General features: G+C 34.8%; 1 non-coding gene across 1 annotated transcript; it reads right to left on the minus strand.

The window, feature by feature from the left end:
* Positions 1 to 6,217: 6,217 nt before the first annotated feature.
* On the minus strand, positions 6,218 to 6,323 carry LOC122239824. Its single transcript, XR_006219209.1, has one exon. It is a non-coding gene; the product is annotated as a U6 spliceosomal RNA (small nuclear RNA).
* Positions 6,324 to 13,929: the final 7,606 nt, after the last annotated feature.

Consider the following 13,929-nt stretch of genomic DNA (forward strand, 5'->3'; position numbering starts at 1 on the left):
CACCAAAAGTCTGCTAGAACTGATACATGAATTCAGCAAAGTCACAGGATACAAAATCAATGTACAGAAATCAGTTGCATTCTTATACACTAATAATGAAGCAACAGAAAAACAAATAAAGAAACTGATCCCATTCACAATTGCACGAAGAAGCATAAAATACCTAGGAATAAACCTACCCAAAGATGTAAAAGATCTGTATGCTGAAAACTATAGAAAGCTTATGAATGAAATTGAAGAAGATATAAAGAAATGGAAAAACATTCCATGCTCATGGATTGGAAGAATAAATATTGTCAAAATGTCAATACTACCCAAAGCTATCTACACATTCAATGCAATCCCAATCAAAATTGCACCAGCATTCTTCTCGAAACTAGAACAAGCAATCCTAAAATTGTATGGAACCACAAAAGGCCCCGAATAGCCAAAATAATTTTGAAGAAGACCAAAGCAGGAGGTATCACAATCCCAGACTTTAGACTCTACTACAAAGCTGTCATCATCAAGACAGCATGGTATTGGCACAAAAACAGACACAGACCAATCGAATAGAATAGAAACCCCAGAACTAGACCCACAAACGTATGGCCAACTCATCTTTGACAAAGCAGGAAAGAACATCCAATGGAAAAAAGACAGTCTCTTTAACAAATGGTGCTGGGAGAACTGGAGAGCAACATGCAGAAGAATGAAACTAGACCACTTTCTTACACCATTCACAAAAACAAACTCAAAATGGATAAATGACCTGAATGTGAGACAGGAAACCATCAAAACCCTAGAGGAGAAAGCAGGGAAAAATCTCTCTGACCTCAGCTGCAGCAATTTCTTACTTGACACATCCCCAAAGGCAAGGGAATTAAAAGCAAAAATGAACTATTGGGACCTCATGAAGATAAAAAGCTTCTGCACAGCAAAGGAAACAACCAACAAAACTAAATGGCAACCAATGGAATGGGAAAAGATATTTGCAAATGACATATCGGACAAAGGGCTAGTATCCAAAATCTATAAAGAGCTCACCAAACTCCACACCTGAAAAACAAATAATCCAGTGAAGACATGGGTAGAAAACATGAATAGACACTTCTCTAAAGAAGACATCCAGATGGCCAACAAGCACATGAAAAGATGCTCAACGTCGCTCCTCATCAGGGAAATACAAATCAAAACCACACTCAGATATCACCTCATGCCAGTCAGAGTCGCCAAAATGAACAAATCAGGAGACTACAGAGGCTGGAGAGGATGTGGAGAAATAGGAACCCTCTTGCACTGTTGGTGGGAATGCAAACTGGTGCAGCCGCTCTGGAAAACAGTGTGGAGGTTCCTCAAAAAAGTAAAAATAGACCTACCCTATGACCCAGCAGTAGCACTACTAGGAATTTACCCAAGGGATACAGGAGTACTGATGCATAGGGGCACTTGTACCCCAATGTTTATAGCAGTACTCTCAACAATAGCTAAATTATGGAAAGAGCCTAAATGTCCATCAACTGACAAATGGATAAAGAAATTGTGGTTTATATACACAATGGAATACTACGTGGCAATGAGAAAGAATGAAATATGTCCTTTTGTAGCAACGTGGATGGAACTAGAGAGTGTTATGCTAAGTGAAATAAGTCATACAGAGAAGGACAGATTCCATATTTTTTCACTCGTATGTGGATCCTGAGAAATTTAACAGAAGACCATGGGGGAGGGGAAGGAAAAAAAAATGGGTAGAGACAGAAGGAGCCAAAACATAAGAGACTTCTAAAAACTGAGAACAAACTGAGGGTTTATGAGGGGTGGGAGGGAGGGGTGGGTGGGGGATGGGTATTGAGGAGGGCACCTGTTGGGATGACCACTGGGTGTTGTATGGAAACCAATTTGACAATACATTTCATATTAAAAAAAAAAACCTGCCAAACGGACACTTCCCTTACTGAACATACCGCACAAATTACACAGATTAATATTTTGATTGGATTCGAGTTATTCACCGTGGAGTGAAAGTTCCAGTCCATGCACTCAAAGTTCTTGGAAGCCGACATGGCAAGAGTGACCAAGATGATCAGGGTGTTATTTTACTTATATCCATCTATAAAACAAATACTAAATTTGATTGTTTTATCTATATTTCTATATCACTTTTTTGAATAATGACTCATGATGCCACCACCATATCCTATTACAGAGCTTCTTCCTACGTGGTATGATCCTACATACCCATAGATCAAGATGCCTTGGAATACAAAAGTACAGGAGGTAGATGGGAGAATGGGTGAAACAGGTGACAGGGATTAAGAGCACACTTATCATGATGAGCACTGAATAATGTAGAGAATTCTTGAATCACTATATTGTACACAGAAACGCATATAACACTGTCTTTTATTTATACTGGAATTTAAAAATTATAGGAACAATGATTTCATATACACACATCCCCATATTATTTGGGTTGCAGCCTAGAGAATTTATCACAGAAAATCAGCTAATACAAAAGTACTGTATTTAGACAGATGATATAAAAAAGACCATTTACCTTATTAATATATAGGTTTAGAACACAGATGTCCTTGTAATAAAATTAAAGCAGCACAGCCTTCACCTACATGTCTTGGACATAGAGTTAGCCTCGCAGCAGAGGCTATAAGTGTTTTACATGCTGTTTCTCTAGCTAATGGAGTGAAGACAGACCTACCTGGATATAATTTTTATATTTTCATTCAATATCTATTTTGTTTCCTTCACTTTACCTTTTTCAATTCATATTCTTTTTTTTTTTCTCTTTATCTCCCCAACATCTTTCCTCAAAAAGTGGCTCACATATTCCAAGGCTTTGTACACCTCACTTTTTCTAGAAGTTATTAGGGATTATCATACTTAAGCAAGAAAAACTCAAGAGTAGGAGTTGGATAGACTCTTAGATAATATTTTAAGACATATGATATGAAGAGCAAAATAACAAAACCACTCAAAGAGATCTGGATAAACTGCTTAAGGAGGTGGTGAAATACAACATAAAGTTGAAAAATAATGGTTATCAACGAAAGTTAAACAGAGAGTAGTATACTGCTTTTCAGGATAGTGTGGTCTTGATTCAGCAGAAATAATGCTGAATATGAAATATTCAGCCCACAGGGCAAATAACAATGCTAAAAATAGCTAAAAATAACAATGGAATGCCCAGAAACAAAGTAAACCAAAGCCAAGAAGTCCAAAGCTTGCAAAATCATCAAGAAGAGTATACAGTGTGCTTGTCCTGAAGTACACTGGATAAATCCATACTCATTGATAAAAAATTGAAAGATAAAAGTATTGAAAAATTGCTCCCCAAAACACCTAACACAATTATCACTGTGAATACTTCGGCATAATTTCTTTTTAATTTTACTTTTTTAAAAGAAATTCCTGCTGCATTTATAACTTGAGTCTTCTATTAAAGTATAATTTTCTTTTATATGTGTTTCTTTTGTGACATTTAAATGGTTTTATTTTACTGCGTTGTTATATTGTTGAAAATATTAAATAAGCATTACCTTTAAGTATTAGTTAGTTTTATATGACTATATAGAAGTCATTACCATTTCATGATAATTACAAAAGTGTATTAAAGTCCCGAACATCACTAGGGGAGCTTGGGTGTCTCAGTCAGTCATGATCTTCAGCTCAGGTCATGATCTAATGATTCATGAGTTTGAGTACCACAGACTCTGCTATCAGCTAGAGCCTGCTTTGAATCCTCTGTACCCCTCTCTCTCCCTCACCCTCTACCACTCACTCTCTCAAAAATGAATAAACATTAAAAAAAAAGAAATCCTGAACATCATCAGAATGGGAGTTTATTGATCAGTAGTAAATTCTAGGGTGTGTTAGAGCCCTTATTTCCTCAGTTGCTACAAATTTTACCTGCTGCCAGTTCATAGCTGAATCCCTCCCCTAGAACTGCCGGCAGCCCAAAGGAGCTGCTTCATCCTACCTAGAAAGCTTTCCTGATCTATGCATGGATACGAAGCCCCTGCTCTCCTGTTTCAATTCCCAACTGCCAGGACCACCCAGCTACAGCACTCCTCATGGCATTGCAGTATGTGTACCAGATCCTGCTTACTTTGAACCCTCTCTCACAGGTTGTTTTATTCCATTTGGGCTGTTATAACAAAATACCACAGACTGAGTGGCTTATATGAACAACAGGTTTAGTTCCCATAATTCTGAAGGCTGGGAAGTTTAAGATCAAGACACCAGCAGATTTGGTGTCAGATGAGGGTCCTCTTCCTTATGTAACTTCACATGGAGGAAGGGGTGAGGGAGCTCTATGGGCCTCTTTTATAAAGGTACCAATCCCAATCAAGAGGGCTACACCCTCATGAAATAATCACCTCCATAACTTCCATCTCCTAATACCATCACCTTTGAGGTTAGGATTTCAACAAATGAATTTGGCAGTTGTAAACATTCAATCTGTACTATAGTACAGGTTTTGATACTGAGAGGATCTCCCAATAAACTTTCTGTGAGCAAATCTCCGCAGTATATGCCTAGGGAACTGGGTTAAAGACAGTTCATTACAATTTTTGCAAGGACCAGTCTATAGGAAATACTATCTATATTGTTATTCAGTTGGAATCTGTAAATAATTCCAAATATATGCCCTATGATTCAATTAATGATTACCTATCTTATATGAAAATTTCCCTGGATTGAGATACGCATTTCTTATTATTTTGAATTTTTTAATGTCTATTTATCTTTGAGAGAGAGAGAGAGCACGAGTGAGCTGGTGGGGCAGGGGGCAGAAAGAGAGGGAGACACAGAATGCAAGGCAGGCTCCAGGCTCTGAGCTGTCAGCACAGAGCCACATGTGGGGCTTGAAACCACGCACTGTGAGATCATGACCTGAGCCGAATTTGGACGCTTAACTGACTGAGCCACCCTGGCGCCCCAGCATTTATTACTTTGAAACATTGGACAGTATATATTCCTTTTATGTGTATTCATGGTGGTGCTCATAACATGAATTTTTTTTACCTATTTAACATATTTTTGTTGTTTGACAATATGACACACACTACTGTTTGCTATTTCATAATCATGACAAAAAGCACTATATATCTCTAACTTTTCATAATTGTTCATTTATATTTCAAATATTCAGAAGTGGGCAAAACATAAATCTTCTTTCAAAACAATTTTGTGGGAAAATATAAAGAAATTCCTTAAAGATTTTAAGATGCTGAAGATCTTATCTGTTCTTTCTCTTTGAGAAAATATGTCTAAAGAAATTAGCAGAACAAGCAGGATGTGCCCAGCAACATCAGTAACCTAATCAGATAATCATAACCTGATATGTCCTGGGGATGACACAGGAGATACAATATCACGTATCTTCATTATAATTTTGACACACGAGGTGAAATGAAAGAATTAAAAAGAAATCCAATTGTCTGAGAAGCGTACTTTTGTTCTGACCATGAAAATAATATAATCCACAGAGGAAATTTATACTGAATTAACATATTGAGTAAGTCAAATCTGTTACCTCACACCCTTAGGACAAAGGGTAGAAAATGGTCACCGGAAAAGTTTTAAAACACAGTATTTTGTATTTTCTGATGCTTCTGATTCTAAGAAGTAATGATTATGTACTGTATTTGATAGCAAATAGTCATAATTATCGTTGTGGTATAATTAGGTGTCCCTAGACTTTAAATTCCACTATCCCAATGATCAACAGATTTTTGTGTGATTTCTTGCTTAAAGTAGGTCAAAAAACGCCTGAGAGGCCACCCTTTAGGCCAATGTCTATAATAAATGTTTCTAACAGCGCTCTTAAATCTTGCCAGTCACCTAAAAAACAGTATTCTACTGCTCACAAGTAGGGCTGACCAAGTGAGTAAAAATAGCTCAAGCACTCCTTAGCAGTCAAAATGTACCACTCAAAATCCACGTCTTACAGAATCCATGCCACGAACTAGGCTGTTGACAAAGCTCAGCCCAGTGTATCAGACCTCAAATGTAACCTAATTCACTATTCCAAATCAATAGCATTGGAAAATAAAACAAAAACAAAAACAAAACAGAGTTTTCTTTATTGTTGTTCAATGGATACACTTAAATAAAAAAACACCCCTTAGGAGTTGATCATAAAATCAGTTTCCATCTGAATGCATTTTTATCATGGCATAATGGTTTTCAAAATCTTTAGTGATGTAGAAAATATTTTTTAAATATGAAGTACTTTACAAATTTACATATCATCCTTGCACAGGGGCCATGCTAATCCTCTTGGTATCATTCTTAATTCGTGTACGTGCTGCCAAAGAGAACACATTATTTCTCTTTTTAATATACATCTTGCTTTTTCTATATACCATTATGGAAGTATTCAAAAACGCTTGTAGAAAATTTTGATGTATACTTTAATGTTCTTAAGTAATTTTTATTTTGATCATGTTAGCAGATAGAAAAAGTTGACCACCAAATGAGTTAACCTTTACATATCAGACTAGAAATTGATTCTCAAAGTAAAGTCTTTATGGTAACTTGGTTTGATAGTTTTTTAAATTTCTTTCATCTTTTTTTAAGCTTATTTATTTTAAGAGAGAGAGAGAGAGAGACAGCATGAGCAGGGAAGGAGCAGACAAAAAGGAAGAGAGAGAGAGAAGGGGGGGTGGGGGGATGGAGAGAGAATCTCAGGCAGGCTCCACCCTGTCAGCACAGAAACCAATGCAGGGATTGAACTCATGTACCATGAGATGATGACCTGAGCCAAAATCAGGAGTCAGATGTTTAACCAACTGAGCCACCAGGTGCCCCAGTTTGATATATTTTTTTAAAAACCAAAGACTGCTATATAGAAGTATAGGACATATATATTTGATATACAGTAAGCTAAGGTATGCTGGCAAAAATAGATTAATATAATTAAGTAATAACTAATATAGATATTAGTTATTAGATAATTTGAGCAGATAACTCAAGCTACTTTATGAGTAGGTTAAGAAGAACAGTTTTTTGGTTTTCAAAAATATGTATATATTGTACAGGACGTCTACTTAACGGAGAAAATATAAAAATATTCAAGTTATATTGCTAAATGTATCACTATTAAGCACCTTGAAATTAAGATGTTTCCCAAGGTAAGCAAAAGGTAAGGAATTAAAAGACTTATTATTCAAATTGATAATGGTGCTAAATTTTTAGAAGAACATAAAAACTAATGCTTCAATGTCCTAATAAATAAAATATATATTTGATGTATTTTGCTCTGTAAATATTTCCTAATGGATACAGAGATACCAAGGCATTACTTTGCAGAAATCTTGAATAATTCCTAAAATTAGACTTCCAACTCATTTTTGAGCTGGCAAATGACAGGTAAGTTTGGTTTAAAAAAAAAAAAGTATAGGGGTTGAGGGAAGCTGACACTAAAAAAGAAGGGTTACTTGTACTATTTGGAGCATTTGTCCTATTTTGAATACTATTAAGTATGAGTAAACAATTCTTGTTTCTAAATACTATACATCTGGTTCCACAAGCTAGAAAATAACTCAGTATCATACCTGGCACAACATACTTGTTTTCCATGTCCATGTAACTCAATCCAAACCTCTTAATTGTACCAGTTAATCCCGCTCCTAAGTCAGTTCACTTCTCCAATTCTACCACCACAAATCTAATTCAAGTGACCTAAGTCAAGTTTCATCTGGACCACTGAATGACTTAATAAATGACTCCCACAAATCTACTTTTTCCTCTTCATCACTATCAATAATGAAAAACTATTTAAAAAGTCAACATCTTTAGACCAAAAACTACTATTCTTTACATCTACTATAAGATCTACATTCTACATCATGCTTGTGTTTGTCACAGTATCATCACACATGCCATTTTGGTGTGGGATTTTGTCTGTTGTTTCACTATTCATTTCCAGGAGCCTGAGAGAGTATCAAACATATGCCAAAACTCAGTAAATGTTTTCTGAAAAAATAAACATTAGGTGAACTTGGAGCAGAAATCAATGAAATTGAACACAGAAAATCAATAGACAAACAACAAAACCAAAAGAGTGTTCTCAGAAAAGATCAGTAAAATCTATAAGCCTCTAATCAGGGTAACTTAGGGAAAACAAAAAACAACAACAACAACAACAACAAAAAAAAAAACAGGCACAAATTAATAATACCAGTAATGAAAGTAGAGACATTACTACAGATCTCATAGCCATTAAGAGGATAATAAAGAAATACTGTGAAAGACTCTAATACCCATAATTTAATAACTTAGATGGAATGGACCAATTCCTGAAAGACACAATTAGCCAAAGCCCACAAAAGAAGAAACAGACAATTTGAATAGGCCTGAACAAATCTCTTTTACAAGTTCTTTCTAATCTATTAAACAAATTGAATAAACAGTAGCAGGCCCAGATGAGTTTACTGGTGAATTCTACCAAACGTTAAAGGAAGAAATTATATCAATTCTGTACAATTTATTCCAGAACATAAAAGTAAAGGATTATTTCCTAACTCATTTTATAAGGCCAGAATTACCGTAACAACAAAACCAGACAAAGGTATTATAAGAAAACTACAGACTAGTAGCTCTCATGAACATACATACACATTTCTCAACAAAATATTAGCAAATGTAATCCAACATGTATAAAGAATTATACACCATCACCAAATGGGATTTAAATGAAACTAGACATAGATCTGACACTCTTCATAAAAACTCAAAATAGATCACATACCTAAATGTGATCTGTACATGTGAAACTATAAAACTGTTGGAAGATAACATAGGAGAAAAACTAGATGACTTTAGGTATTGTATTCTTTTTTATATACAGCCACAAAGAAAAGACATCATTGATACACTGAACTTCATTAAAATTAAAGACTCTTCTGTAAAAGACAATAGAAAATGAAAAGTCACAGATTGGAATAAAACATTTGAAAAAGACATGTGATAAAGCACTGCTATCCAAAATATACAATGAACTATTAAAAATCATCCATGAGAAAATAAACAACCCAATCATGTTCACCACATCATTATTCACAATAGCCAAGATATAAACAATCTAAGTGCATGCTTATGGATGCATGGATAAAGAAATCATAATTATACACACACATATACATGCACTGAGACATTATTTAGCCTTAAAAATGAAAATGATCAGGCGTCTGGGTGGCTCAGTTGGTTAAGTGCCCAACTCATGATTTTTGCTCAGGTCATGATCTCATGGTTGAGGAGTTTGAGCCGCACATTGGGCTCTGTGCTGACATCACGGAGCCTGCTTGGGATTCTCTCTCCCCTTCTCTTTCTGCCCCTTCCCAACTCGTCCATGCACACACAAACACTCTCTCAAAATAAATAAACTTATAAAAATGAAAATGATCTTGCAATTCACAATAACATGGATATGTTAATTAGCTTGACTACACTACTCATTTCACTGTGTATATCAAAACATATTATACATCTTACATAGTTTTTTTTAAAAAAAGGACAATTACACAATTAAAACATTAGCTTAAAACCTTTGTAGACACCTCATCAAAGAAGACATATAGACATCAAATAAGTGCATAAAAAGATGCTCTATGTCATGTCATCTGGATAATGCAAATTAAAACAAAGATACCACCACATACCTATTAATGACAAAAATCCAGAACACCAACACCAAATGCTGGTGAGTATGTGGAGCAACAGGAATTCTCTCACATTGCCATTGGGAATGAAAAAATGGTAAAAACACTTTGGAAGACAATTTGGCTGTTTCTTGTAAACTTACCCTTATCCTAGAATCCAACGGTTGTGTTTCTTGGTATTTACCAAAAGGGTTGGCAACTTATGTCCCCACAAAAAAAACTTCACATGGATGTTTACAGCAGTCTTATTCATAAATGCCAAAGTGTGGAACCAACCAAAATGCCCTAAAGTAGTTGTATCAATAAATAAATAAACTGTGGTAATCTGGACAAGGGAATATCATTCAACCCTAAAAACTGAGCTATCAATCCATTGAAAGACATGGAGAAAGCTTAAACACCTATTATTCATCAAAAGAAGTCAACCAGAAAATGCTACCTACTGTATGATTCCAACTATATGACATTCCAGAAAAGGCAAAAAATATGTAGACAGTAAAAAAGATCAGTAATTGCCAGAGATTAAGATGGAGGAAGGATCAATTAGTCGAGCAGAAGATTTTTAAAGCAATGAAAATACTCTGTATGATACTATAATGGTGGATACTTGTACATTTCATGGGTTTGGACAAATATAACAACACCAAGAGAAACCCCTAATATGAATTATAGACCGTAATAATGATGTGTAAATCCATCAGTTATAACAAATGTATCACTCAGATGGGGAATGTTGATAATGAGGGGAGACTATGCATGAGTGGGAGGCAGGGGGCTTATGAGAAATCTCTGTAACTTCCACTCAATTTTGCTTCGAACCTAAATCTGTTCTAAAAAATAGTCTATTAAAAATGAACTTTAATATCCTTTATTATTCTAATATTAGATAACTATTGGAGGAATGCAATTGTTCTTAGGAAAACATGCCCAATGCTGCATTGCTAGCAGCACCACACAGCAGTTTAACAAGTGACAGGCAGAGGGAAGAGGACACAAGGAGAAGTGGGGGAGAGAGGGACAACAGGTTCAGAAATAGAAAACAGAGAAATTAAATTAAAGCAATTTAGAAACCTAAATAAAGGCCTGACCAATTCAGAAATAGGCATTATCCTTAAATTTCTCCCCAAGAAAAGAAACACTATTGTTCAACTTCAATTGGAAAACTTCTGGTAATGAGTAACTTGCAACTTGCTACAACACAAGATAGAATTTTTTATTTTTTTAATGGAACTCATTCTTACAATTAGCTTACCTATAACCTTCACTCACCAGGCTTAATTTCACACTTTGAAGCTAAATAAAAATCAATCTAATTCTACTCCTACATAGTAGTAGCTTCTTCCAATGATAACTATTATACCTCTGCTATGTCTTGTCTATTTGTTTACAATTCCTTCTAATGTTTCCAGTAGGATATAGTTTCTACTAATGTCTCCTTCCTATTTTGTATTTCCACTCTTCCAGTTTGTCAATTAGCCCAATTCCCATAATTTAGTGATTTCCTTTCTTCATAAAAAATATTTTAAAATAAACCTTGGTTATCTTAGTTTACATGGTAGCTTTGCCATACGACTAAATTGTATTGACTTTATGTACCTATTAGATATTGAGAAAATTAACCAAAATTTGGAAATAAGGTAGGAGGAAGGTATGACTCTCAGAGTCATGATAGGACAATGTTTAACAAGCTGAACTGAGAATTATTCAATCCTAGGAGACAATTCACCTTGTGCTTGGCTTAGCTATTTGTTGTATAATTGGAGCCCAGAACCTGTGAAATTACATGTGAATTTCAATTTTTGTCAGAGAAGAATGATAAGGCCAAGGTTTGTAGTATGATTGATTTGTAAACATTAACCAGATCTATATTTATCAATCTTACCTCAATATTTTAATGTCTATTACTCACTTTTTCACATTCTTCTTTGAACCAGATTTACCAATTCACTATTTTCTCATTTATAAAATAAATACAGCTTCAGCATATGCTAACTTGATAAGTACATAAGAGTCCTTTTCCAATTCTTTGAAAATTATATTTTGAAATCTATGGTAGTTCCTTTAGAATGCCTTAGGGAATTTGATTGTAGGGGCCAATAAACTGTGTTGCCTGAAAAGTGCATTTTACCGACTATTTAAGCCCACAAGTGCTTTTTTTGTTGTTTTGTTTTTTTGTTTTTTGTTTTTTTTTTTGGTCCCTGAAGGCAACAGAAACAATAGAACTTGATCTTCACTGATTCTTTCCTCTCTTGTCAATCTCTCTCTGTTGCTTCTGGTTCTTAGCTAAATTTGGTATTGATTTAGAATTATGTATGATACATAAGTTATTCCCCATTGGTGGCAGCAGTGATTGTGAATTATGTTTTATTTAATGATCATTGTATGGCTTATACAAACCTATTTTCTGTCAGTCAAAAAACAATAATAAAACAAATGTTTGCTAGATTTATTTTCTTTTCTGTGTTTTTAGCTTGTTTTATTTTTTTAAATTTTTTAATGTTTATTTATTTGTAAGAGAGAGAGAGAGAGAGAGAGAGAGAGAGAGAACGAGGAAGGAGCAGAGAGAGAGGGGGACACAGAATCTGAAGCAGGCTCCAGGCTCTAAGCTGTCAGCACAGAGCCTGACATGGGGCTCGAACCCACAAACTGCGAGATCATGACCTGAGCTGAAGTGGGATGTTCAACGGACTGAGCCACCCAGGTTCCGCTAGCTTATTTTCTATATGACCTCATTAAAGAAAATATTTCTGGACTCAGGAAGATAGCCCTTTGAACCCTAAATTATGAGTTTTCCCTGCTTCTTTTGTCTTGACCCACTGTTGAGATTTAAGAATTAGAAAATCATTTACTGGGGCATCTGGGTGGTTCAGTCGCTTAAGCATCTGACTTTGGCTCAGGTCATGATCTCACAGTTTGTGAGTTCGAGCCCCACATCAGCTCTCTGCTGTCAGCACACAGCCTGTGTCAGGTCCTCTGTCCCCCTCTCTCTGCCCCTCCCCGACTCATGCTTTCTGTCTCTCAAAAATAGTTAAATATTAAAAGAAAAGCATTTACCATTTGAGTGTGAAATATTTTTCTATCTTCGAAGGATAGAAACAAATAAGATTATAAAATCTCTTAAACAGGTCTATTTTGATTGGTTTGGAAAGATTAGCACGTGCTTATAAATTCAAAATAAATATAATATCCATCCCAATTGTCAAGAATAAATTTTTAATTTAACTTCTAATAATGTAAATGTGCTAGCCTTTTAAAAATCATTCTAACAGAAACTGCTACTCTAGCAACCTTTTTATATAAAAAGGCAAATCCATTCAATCAAGATGAATCCTTAGACCAACCAGATGGTTTGAAATTTTGATTTGGAAACAAGCCAACTTAATAGGTTTTCTCTGATTTTATCAGTTTGAAATATAATACAAGTATTCAATGGTTTTTGTTTGTTTTTTAATAGGAGAAATAGCTATTTCAAAATTTCTAAACTTCTTACACTGGTTACGATCAAATGAGCTAATTTAATTCTTACACCATGTCAAAGATTGAAAAAAATGCATGAAACCAGATTTCTGAAAATACTTGTAATAATTATGCTTAGCAGTATGTTAACTTCAGAATTCAATGTCCTTAATTTTAAAGCCTTGCATAATACTGAGTTCATTAGTAAGTAATCTTTGCATATCTAATATTGCCTAAGATAGACTACTGAAACACAGTTTTAGAAAATAGAAAGGGGTGTTTCTTAGCTTTATATGTTTATTAATGCTTATACCTGGTCGAAATGTGATGTGGGTAGATAAAGGTGATCATTAGGTAGGAACATAAGCTTTACTACTTTGCTAAAATGCTTGTTGCATAACAGAGAATTTTCAAATACACTGTTCGACGTTTCAACTCCCAATGTCCTCTATGAAATAATAGGTAATTAGGTTCAGTGATAGTTAACATGGGTGATTGAATATATACTGGAAATAATGGCAAAGAAACACAACTGTGTACACAAAGTAATGGGGTATCTTTTTGTTTTTCAAGGAAAAAGAGTAGTTTTGTTCTAATGAAAAGCAGCTTTGATAAAAATTACTTTCATTCTGTCTCCTTACTTTTCATAATATTGTTATTCACATAAGTACAATAAAACTTAAGCCTCCTCTATACTAAGATATAATTGGTCAAACTGATTTTATAATAGTCAAGAGCACACCTGGAGTGTCATGTTTTGTAACAAGCTAATAACAAGTCTACCATTAATTGAAAGGGACTGTACTTTACA

This window comes from Panthera tigris, chromosome B3, assembly GCF_018350195.1.
Source record: "Panthera tigris isolate Pti1 chromosome B3, P.tigris_Pti1_mat1.1, whole genome shotgun sequence".
NCBI lineage: Eukaryota > Metazoa > Chordata > Mammalia > Carnivora > Felidae > Panthera > Panthera tigris.